This window comes from Martes martes, assembly GCF_963455335.1.
Source record: "Martes martes genome assembly, chromosome: 3".
In the NCBI taxonomy this organism is placed as follows: domain Eukaryota; kingdom Metazoa; phylum Chordata; class Mammalia; order Carnivora; family Mustelidae; genus Martes; species Martes martes.
The window spans coordinates 183213488-183224759 of NC_137890.1; positions in this window are offsets into that span (position 1 = coordinate 183213488).

The following is an 11272-nucleotide window of genomic DNA, read 5'->3' on the forward strand; positions in this document are numbered from 1 at the left end:
TAATAATGACTTCATGAGGTTGCTTCGTGGTGGGGAGTGCGCGGTGAGTAAAGCAGTGTCTGTGGTGTTTGCATGTATTGCCTCCCAGGGAGCAGATGCTCCAGAAATGCTCATTCCTTTGCCCTCCGGCATCCCTCAGGCAGCTACTAGTCACCTTTTCCCCCAGAAACTGTCAAGAGGAGGAGGGCAGACGGCTCGGGGTGGGTAACCAGCCCGGATCAGACCTGACATCATGTGGCTGGAACTGTGTGACTTGGCTCAGGCCCCTGCCCCTCCCTCCAGGAATGCCCTCCTCCCCCCGAGAGTTCTCTCTGCTTACAGGCACAGTTGTCATTTATCAATTATTTTTGTTTCTTTGGAAAATAACCCACTCCCCGAAGAAGCCCACTCACATATACAAAAACAAAAAGCAGTCGTTTATCACTGTAGTTATGTACTGAAGCACTGATAAAAATAAATAAATGAGTAAATAAATAAATGAATGAATGAATAAATAAATAAAAGCGTCTTCCCTTGACCTCTTCAATACGGACTTGAGAGCTCACACTATTACTTTGATTCTCTGCATCTGTATCTCTCCCTCTAAAGCCATCACAATTCTTTTTTTTTTTAATTTTTTATTAGCATATAATGTATTATTAGCCCCAGGGGTACAGGTCTGTGAATCACCAGGTTTACACATTTCACAGCACTCACCATAACACATACCCTCCCCAGTGTCCATAACCCCACCACCCTCTCCTGACCCCCCTCCCCCCAGCCACCCTCAGTTTGTTTTGTGAGATTAAGAGTCTCTTACGGTTTGTCTCCCTCCCGATCCCATCTTGTTTCATTTATTCTTTTCCTACCCCCAAACCCCCCACGTTGCATCTCCACTTCCTCATTTCAGGGAGATCATGTGATAGTTGTCTTTCTCCGATTGACTTATTTCGCTCAGCGTAATACCCTCTGGTTCCATCCACGTCGTCGCAAAAGCCATCACGATTCTTGGTCAGCCACATACCAGTCACGTGACCTTGGGCAGGTCACGTTCACAGCTTGGCACTTCCGTGTCCGGACATTAACATTAATGTTACTATTAATTCCTTTGAGGAATTTGAGGGTTATTGCAAAAATCAAATGAGTTAATACGTGCAGAACACTTAGAACAACTCCTGGTGTACAGAGTAAATACATAAGAAGTGTGAACAGGCGCATATATCATATATGCTATTTTGTTGGCAAAAGCAGGGTCAGTATACCACGCCAGAATCAATCCATGCACTGCCTCGCAGCTCCAAAGCCACTCTCCTGCCACCTGCTTGGTGACCCTGCAGCCACACCCGGTGAAAATGGCTCCTTCGCCGGCCGGTACCAGCTTCGGTGTTGCCCCTAGAGAACGCTAGAGAGCGCGAGGTACAGCAGAGGAAGGGCTTCTCGTCCAAGTTCAGCGTGATTTTCTTCCTGCTTCTAAGGCACAGTTGCAGCCGCTTGCAGAAGACCCAGCGGAACTCGCTGCCGAGAATTTGTCAGTGTGCCAGCAGGAAGCCTGCTCACCAGCCTCCATTTGCACGCGACTGGGGACCTCTCGCCCACGTGGGAACGGCCACATCTTCAACCAGTTCTGACTCCCAGCCTTAGTGGGGTGGGGAGGAGTCTCCCAAATGTGTTCTTTCCAAGGGTGCTCTCCCGCAGCCCTAAAGGGATTTTACTTGCCGTAGTTAACTTTCTTTTACTGGTTAATAATGCTTCCCATTAAATTTTTTATTTTAAATTACAAGTGTGGTTTCTGTCTCTGAACTCTAAATATTTATGTCAGTATATATACGGCTTATAGTTTGCTTTCTTTTTAGTTATTAGGATATAATGGGCAGCTTTTTCGTCCTCTTGAAGGTCATTGTCTCTCTTTTATTTATTTATTTTTAAGATTTTATTCATTTATTTGACACAGAGAGAGAAATCACAAGTAGGCAGAGAGGCAGGCAGAGAGGCAGGCAGAGAGAGAGGGGGAAGCAGGCTCCCCACTGAGCAGGGAGCCCAATGCGGGGCTCGATTCCAGGACCCTGAGATCATGACCTGAGCTGAAGGCAGAGGCTTAACCCACTGAGCCACCCAGGCGCCCCCATTGTCTTTCTTTTAACGCAGTTTTTGTGGCTTTGATTATACAAAAGACTTACACTTTGATGTAGTCAAATGTATCTGTCTTTTCTTCTGTGACTTCTAGCTTCTGTGTGTTGCTTAGGGAAACCTCTCGTCTTTTATTGCCTATATGTCTCTTAATGCCTTTATAGTTTTATTTTAACATTTATATTTTTGGAGTTTTGTGTATTTCAAGTTTCGTGTATGGTCTGAGGTAGGCATCTAATTTTATTTTCTGGATGATGGAGAATCCGTTGTCCTAATACAGTTTTTTAAATGTATGTATCCTTTTGGGGCGCCTGGGTGGCTCAGTGGGTTAAAGCCTCTGCCTTCGGCTCAGGTCATGATCCCAGGGTCCTGGGCTCGAGCCCCGCATCAGGCTGTCTGCTCAGCGGGGAGCCTGCTTCCTCCTCTCTCTCTGCCTGCCTCTCTGCCTACTTGTGATCTGTCTGTCAAATAAATAAATAAAATCTTTAAAAATAAAAAAATTAACAAAAATAAATGTATGTATCCTTTCTTGATCATTTTGTTATGTCATTTTTTGCCAAAAAGTTGCCTTTCTTCTTTCCCCAACCAGATTACAATTTCCCAGAGGGCAGGGACATTCCTTGCCTCTGCACAGTCTCTAACCACCTGAGACCAGGCGGAGCCAGGTACCTGTTAGTTGACAGTGTGGCCAGTGAGAAAGCTGAACGGGAACTAGCGTATTTCTAGTGCAGCAAAGCTGCAAATGCAGAGCTCCGAGCTAAGAATGAATAAGGGCTGATCCCCCACTCTCATGAATGAATGTGTTTGTGGTCTCTGTTTTAATTACTAAAGAATTCTGCCAGAGCCCTATTTTAGGGTGGAGTATAGGAAACAAAGGGAGGGTAAGATCTGGTTCCCCCCCACGAAGTCTGCCATCCCTAAATGCCCGTCAGCAGGGGGCTCTTTAGATGGCCCTGACATGGGCGTGTAATGGCACACAGGCAGCCATAAAAAGGAACAGGGAGACCTATGTGTTCTGATATAGAATATGCTCTCTGAGCTATCTGAAATTTAAAAACCCAAGTGCAGAACAGTCTGCTAGCATTTGGGAAGGGTGAAATGAGAGAAGGACACAGACACATATGTGTTCGTGTAAGAAAAAAATATCTCTGTAGGAAAGTCCACATACTGGAAACAGTATCTGGGGGCACCTGGCTGGGTCAGCCGGAAGACCGTGTGACTCTTGATCTCAGGGTCGTGAGTTGGAGCCCCCCATGCGGTGCTGAGATTATTTATACAAAATTTTAAAACAACAACAATTACCTCTGTGGAAGGAACTGGGGATTTGGGGGGGGGGGATCCGTGTGAAATCTACTTTTCCCTGTGTATCCTTTTGCACTGTATAAATGTCTTACTACATGCTTGTATTATATTCCCAAATTTAAAAAAAAAATAGGAGTTTTTAAAAGATGAAATGCGATAAACACATAGACCCATGAAATGAAAATGTGAGCAATAAGAGGGAAGAAGGGTGACAGGTTTGAAATTCTCAGCTCCACGGTCCACAACAGACAGGCGATCCTGGCAAAGGGCCGGGCACGTGTCATGCTCGGGGGCACAGCAGATCCCAGGTTCCGTGGCTAGTGGGTGGCCCGAGGAGCAGGCCTCTGGGAAGACTGACATCAAACACTTCCCTGCCTGGGGGGGAGGAGGGTTCGAGACATCTGTGCAAAGGCCGACTGAGGCAAGGAAGTGGTTGAGATCCGTCTGATCAGGCCCCGACATGCGTTCTCTGACTGCCACTGAGTTCACTTCCTTGTCCTTTCCAGAGATTATAACCTCGTACTGAACACGGACCGAAAGGGGCAGGGGGGGCACCTTGCTGAGTGCACTCATCCCATGGAGGGACCCCAGACCTATGGAAACAGTGCCGGGAGGCCGAGGAGGTTGGACCCGCCTAACATCTACACGCAGCTGTGCTTTCTATTACCGGCAGAATGAATCATCTTTCTTGTAAGTAATAGAACTCTTTTAACGTTTGATCGTAATCTTTAACTTAGGCCAAGCCCATTTTTTTTTACAGGCCTGAAACTGTTGATAAAATTGTCTTCTCCTAACACATTCCTCAAGCAGAGAGGACAGGCTCCCGTCTCCAAGACCCGAGATGGGGTGCCAACGACTCGTCCAGGCCTGCCCCCTGTCTCTCAGGAAGTATTCACAAGAGCAGTGTGGCCCAGACAGGAAGGACAGGCCCCCGGACGTGGAGATCAGCCACAGGGAGTTCAAGTTTGGTTCTTCCACATTTCGAGTCGTGTGATCTTCTTTCTTGCTTAGCTTCTCTGAGCCTTGATTTTCTGATCCATACAATGGGCCCAGTAACACCTCTCTGTCACTCCCACACAGTCATCATTTTCAGCATTGGCAGGCGACTAGAGCCACGGGCTGAAGCTGCTGATTGGGCGGCGGCGAGAAACAGCCTGGCTCGTGGTCTTCTCGACGGGCGGCCGGAGCTCGAGGTCCAGGCAGGCGTGGGCAGAGGGACGGGGATGACTTCAGGGTGGAGGATAAGCAGGAATGTAGGACGATCCGATGTAGTCTGGAGCTGCACACCGAGTTTCTGCCACCCTGGGCCCGTCTGTGGTTTTGGTCGTGGTTAGTTCTGTGGCAGCGATGGAATTCGTGTTGCCAAGGCAGGAATGAGGGGCGTCCGCCTTTTAGAGCCGCATGTCTGTTCTGGAAAAGGAAGCAAGCCTGCAGGTAAGAAAGCCCCTTGCGATGCCCCCTAACCTGGCCTTTCAGGCCATTCCAAAGCAAGGGTAGGAGAGGACGACAGTGTTGGTATTTCTATTTCAACATAGACGGTATGTGCCTCCGATGTAAACGTTGCCCACCCCCTGCCAAAGTTGGATGAGGCTGAGGATGGGAGGATGAGATGGGATACGGGGTCCCGAGGGTATAGGGGTGCGGTCATGCTTCACCCAGATCTCTTCTGATCCATTTTAAGCCCCCTCTGCCTACCCTGACCCCATCCCACCTGCTAGCCAGTCTGGCCAGCTTGCTGGATTGTAGAGGGTTTTGCTTCCAAAGGGTCCCACCTTTAGAAGGTGACGGGGGAGCAGAAGGCAAGCTGAGGACAACGCACCAGCTGACACCCCGCAAACCGCACCCCCCACTCCCAGGTGGGACATGTGTGACATTCCTCGGGTGCTCCTGGCTGCCCTAAAGCAAAGGGGAGGGAAAAACCAATGATTAACTGAGAGGGATCACAGTCCCACGAGACGGGGGTCTCCCTCAGTTTACAAAAGGTCTTAGTGATTTAGAAGAGAACAGCATTCTTATCCAGAGCCTAATTTCCAGAGACCCACAGACTCAATTTCCTGGAGCCCTAACATCACCCACCCACCTGATGGGGTTTTGGAGCGTAGGTGAGGTTCGGTAGCATGTGGTCCAGAGCCCAGGGCCAAGAAAGAATTCTTGAGACGTCTTTGGAGCAAAATGGTGGTTTATCAAAGCCCGGGGACAGGACCCGTGGGCAGAGAGAGGTGCTGTCCCGGGGGTGGGGGTGGGGCGGCAGATTATATACTATGGGGTTGGCTCACACTCTACTAAGGAAAAGGGGGGTTCTAAAAGGATTTTCCTGCACTAAAGAGACTCCCAGGATACCCGGAGGCCTTGCCATTGTCGAGTCAAGGTTGTTTTTCCCTCTAGCGAGGCAGTAACAGGAAGAAGGTTGGGGAGGTTCCCAGCGGAACTGTACACTCTGCCCCGCCCACTTCGAGTACCCGCCAGGGGGTTGCAGGTTATTCGGACATTTCATTGCACCTACATTTCCTTCTGGAAGCGAGGTTATTGGTAGAAGTGCTTTGTCCTTGTAGATTGCTAAGACATCTGTAACCTGCGAGAGACTCATGAGTGCAGGATTGTGATCTCTATAAGTTATTTGTTTTTCCTTTCCTTGTGTTTAGGGCAGCCGGGAGTCTGAGGAATGTCACAGGTATCCCATCTGGGGGAGGGGGGTGTGGGGCATCAGCTTCTGCTCTGTCCTCAGCTTGCCTTCTCCGCCCTCATCACATCCACAGTGATGTGGGAGCAAAGGTAGACGGAAATGTAAATAGAATAAAATTTCCTCATAAACAGCAGCCCATTGACAAGGACTCCCGACAGGTAGGGTCTAACATTCCTCCGGGAAACTCCCAGCTGTCTTAGGGTTAATACTTTACTAGAGGGGAAACAGCCCTAACCCTCGAATATCTTGTAGGTCCTCTTTAGCCTACAAAACTTATTTTGAAAACCCCCCTCTTCTTACGTCCCCCAATTCCCCTCACAACCCCAGGGCAGCTCTCTCTGCCTGCGGGTCCTGTCCCCGGGCTTTCTTAAAACCACCATTTTGCACCAAAGACGTCTCAAGAATTCTTTCTTGGCTGTTGGCTCTGGACCTCACCCCACCGAACCTCACTTATATTCCCAAACTATCCAGACCACGGGAAGTGCCTGAAAGTTTGAGGTCTCCCACCTGGGAGGTGGGCTGAGGGCTGGAGGGCTGAGGGAGGTTGGAAGCCCCGTTTTCTCACTCCCTTTGAACCGAGGGCAATTCCTGCACACGTCGCTCGCACACGAATCCTCCTCTCCGGGTCTGATTCTGAGCACGTGACACAAGATCTGCATGATTCAGGGGTTTTGGTTCTGTTTTCCTTTTGGCTCTGAAGGAAGAGAAGCTCCAGCATATTCTGGGCGCTGAGGGGAATGATTTGGGCAAGAAGGGAGAGTTGATAGAGCAGGAAAGGGAGGAAGGGCTCCAAGAGTGGTGTCCTCGAGCGAGCGGGGTGGGACGGTCCTGCATGAGAGAGAAACACGGACTCTTGGGAGAGGCACAGACTGGACTGTGCAGCCGCTGTTCTCAGGGGAGAAAGCAGTAAACAGGGTCAGGGTGCAACCAAAGACTCGGTGGTGGAAGGTGGGATCCTATCAGATTACCTCCCTAATGGGGCGCCTGAGTGGCTCAACGGGTTAAGCCTCTTGCTGTCAGCTCAGGTCATGATCTCAGGTCCTGGGATCGAGCCCTGCATCAGGCTCTCTGCTCAGCAGGGAGCCTGCTTCCCCCTCTCTCTCTCTGCCTACTTGTGATCTCTCTCTCTCTTCCCCCCCCGACAAATTTAAAAAAAAAAAAAAGAAGATTACCTCCCTTAGTGAAGCCACTGAGACCGTCAACGTAAAGTGAGGTGAATGGAGGATGACAGAGGTCTGAAAATTCTAAAGAAAGTGTCAAACAGACTGAGGAAGCAGAGGGGGACATAAACCAGGAAATGTTACAGGATTGCTGAGAACCACCGAAAGCCTGTTTGAACTCTATGGTCATTGGTTTTCAATGAGACCGGTCTGCAACACGTATGTTTTTACACCAACCTCAACCAGGAATTCTAGTACAAACTGGGGGTAAGCAGGCATATGGGATCACCCAGAGCTCGGATCCAGCCCCACGAGGAGGACTGCGGGAAAGGCAAGGGTGTCAAGGTGGGTGTGACAGAGTTGAATGAGGACACCTGGGACTCCGGTTGGATAAAGAGGAAGGGAAGAGGTGAGCGGTGATGTTGACATTAGAGAAATGGCAGATAGGATCGATGGACTAACAGAGGCCCCAGGGGCTCTGAAGACTGTTGGGGGCAGGGTCCTGGAGAAAGTGAGATGGAATGGGAGCAGGCAGCTGTCAAATATGTCTGCAGCTGAGGGGCGCCTGGGTGGCTCAGTGCGTTAAGCCTCTGCCTTCGGCTCAGGTCATGATCTCAGGGTCCTGGGATGGAGCCCCGCATCCGGCTCTCTGCTCAGCAGGGAGTCTGCTTCCCCCTCTCTCTCTGCCTCTCTGCCTACTTGTGGTCTGTCAAATAAATAAATAAAATCTTTAAAAAAAAATGTCTGCAGCTGAGGTTGTGAGTAGAGGTACAGATATTGGTAATGACAGGGTTTACTGGATGCAGCACTGGGAGGACATGGTGGTTAGGCTGATTTAAAGGTGGTGGGGAAGCTTAGGGACAAATGCAGAGTAAGATCATGGGAAAGTGTACGCCAAAATGGAATCATAAATGAATTAACTCCTCTTTGTGTGTTCTTCTGCTTTCCAAATATTCCCCAATGTGCATATGTTACTACCTATGTAGGAATCAAAGATACTACTCAAAGGTAAAAAGGAAAAAAAAAAAATCCCTTTATTTATTGGCCACACAATTACTACTATTTACAAGGAACCATCCACAAAACTCATAGTTATTCCCATTGTAGGGTTGTACAAATATTTCCAGGCATCTCGCAGAATCATTTAAAATGAGACCAAATGAGAGATCTGAGTTTCACAGTGTATGTGCTTTGTTTCAAGAAATGCTTACTTTAAAATACACATGTATTTGTATTTGCTATATTTGCATCTGCATTAAGAAATCCTTTAAATTATCTCTGGGATTCAGAGGTGGGAGCACTGGGCATTTGGTGGACAGAAATGCAGGCAAAACTTATCCTGAGAACCTCTTTTGTGTTCTCTTTGGGCAATGTAAAGATATCACTTGTACAAAAATAGATTTAAAAAGTAAAAATCCATACAATTTCAAAATTTCAACAGAGGAAAAATCCTTTTAAAAATTCACATATGCAAAAGTTATGTTACAAAGTGGTTGTTTATACTGGCAAATCAGTCTTTCTTTAAACATGGAATTTCTCCTCCTACTTTTAAAAAAGGATTTCATTTTCAGAAATGCAGCTGCTGTTGAAAGATACAAATGTGTCTTGTCCACAAATGTGATATTCTTACCACATCCTTAAAGGCAAACTAGACTTGTGAGGAGAGCCAGACCCTACCAGAAACAAAGTAACCTGTCACAAGCAGCATGTGCTTTACTGGAAGATAGTTGAGTAGGTTGTAAGCAGGTTCAAATCACAACACGGAAAAGGACAATTAGGGCTAGTCTCACAGGGAAACCAGATGGCAAGGCTGCAAAACAGGAGATACACAAAATTCCAAGTCCTTCCATTTGACACTGAAGCCTGGACCGTGGGTTCTCTAGCGAGAGTCCTTCCAAACTCCCAAAGCCATGGCTCTGCGTGTAGTGTGAGTTCCCCCCGCTGAGCTGAGCAGGGGCAGAGGGATGGTAGACTAGGTATCTGTCACGGCTCGAGAGGATGGACTGGAGCTTGTTCCAGACAAATTAACTACTGGTACCTGCCAACAGGTCTGAGGACCTTTGGTCCTGAATCCTAATCCATGATACATTAGAGAGTTCAAGGTAAAGTTCATCACTTCCTGGGGGCACTGGGATGCGGGCACAAAAGTTATTTGTCCGTGCTAAAATACAAAGTGATCATACAGAAGAGACAGGATCCACTCCAGTAACTGAAGATTATCACCAAAAAGAAATTACAGCATTTCAAACGGCAGGTGGAAGGCTCAAAGACCCTGAGAATAAATCCACAAACCTCCAAGGACCTGAGAATTCCAGGCTAAGAACGTGACTAAATCACTCAGAAGGTATCGGTCCAGGAAGATTTTAGGACTCAAGTACGGCACAAAAGTCACCTACAAAACGAGGTCAAATTCTCATTTGGTCTCCCACCGTGGAGACCGGGTCGCTGGAAGAGGGCTGCTGTACAGTGGTACCCCCCATAGTGTTATACTGGTCAGTGTCTGCTCTGATGATCAGTAACCACACTGTACCTGCTGCCTGTTTGCACTACCTGAGCCCTGGCTAAAGGGAGCCCTGGTGATATCAAACAGGCCCACGAGCGTGGTGAGGCCCCACAGCAAAGGCCAAGAGGACGCTGTGGTGACTAGTATCTCTAATAATAAACACCAGTAGTAGTACTATTAAATAACTAACACTTGCATAAGGTTCTATAAAAAGTTTCCACATCTGGAAAGTTCCTTCATCTGGTTTGGTCCAAGCCAAACTTTTGAGAGAAAGGGAAAAAAAAAAAGTGAGAGAGAAAAAATTAACTATAGCCCTCGTAGGGTGAGCACAGAAGGCAAAATGTACAGAGACCTCACTCAGTCTGCGCATTTCATTCGTCAATGTCTGGGCAGACCGTGTCTATAGCCACTGCCATATACCTGGGACCAAATCCCCTCCTGTGTTTTGCTCTAAATCCCCAGACACACAGACACACACACACACACACACACACACACACAGATAAGGGACAAGTGTGTACACACTCCATTTAGGAGAAACGACTGAAGGATGGGGGTGCTCCTGGTGTCTGCATCTGCCCACGACTTACGGTCATCAGCGTCTAGTGACTCCTCGGGGCTTGCCGGAGAGCTCTGAAAAGCAAGCTTGTGGGCTGAATTTAACCTTGCATTAGGCTCTACGTTCCAGCACAACAGAAATATGGAATAGACCCACGGGACCGGGGGGACCTCAGCATCAAACCCCAGATGTCGCTGCTGAAGGAGAGTTCCTTAGCGGTGTTTTCCCCAGCTGAGTTCAGAGCCAAGAGCTGGCCTGTCGCTGCTGGGGACACTGAATCAGTGAGGGCAGAACCAGTGTTTCCCTCAGAGGACCTCGGTGCGGACTGCTAAAGCGACTTGCTGCCATGATTCAGCTGGAATTAGACACAAAGGAACTCAAATTCTGCTGTTTGCGTTGAGGTTACTGCCACCTAAAGGTCGTCTATGTACCTCCCGTCAACTGCACGTAAATGGAGAGATACATAATATATTTATTATAATATACATATATTATATACTCCCCTAAATCCTTATCTTAAATAAGTCATTTTTCTCTACTTCATAGATAAGGCTCAAAAAACCAGCTGGATTTAGTGTCTCAGAGCAAGGGGGTCACAGGACCAAAGGGAAACCCCAGGTTTCCCTGTCCAGATTCTTGGCTTTTTGTTTTGAACCACACCACCCTTCACTCGCAGAGTTTTATGAAATGGCTAAAAGCTGCGTATATTCAACTGGGCAAAGATTAATCACCAGCTGTTAGTTCTGACTCGTACAAACACTGTTCTGGAAGATCATTCCGACGTGTGCATTGGGGGTCCTTTCTGTGGCGAAGCTACATTCCAATCCATGTAATGATTCGCTCCGTCCACGTCATTACAAGTATAAAAAAACGTATGTGACTGTCTCTCCTAGCAAATACCCCACAAATTAATGCGACTTCCACAGGATTCACTAAAAATCAGGCATCACTGAGAGTGA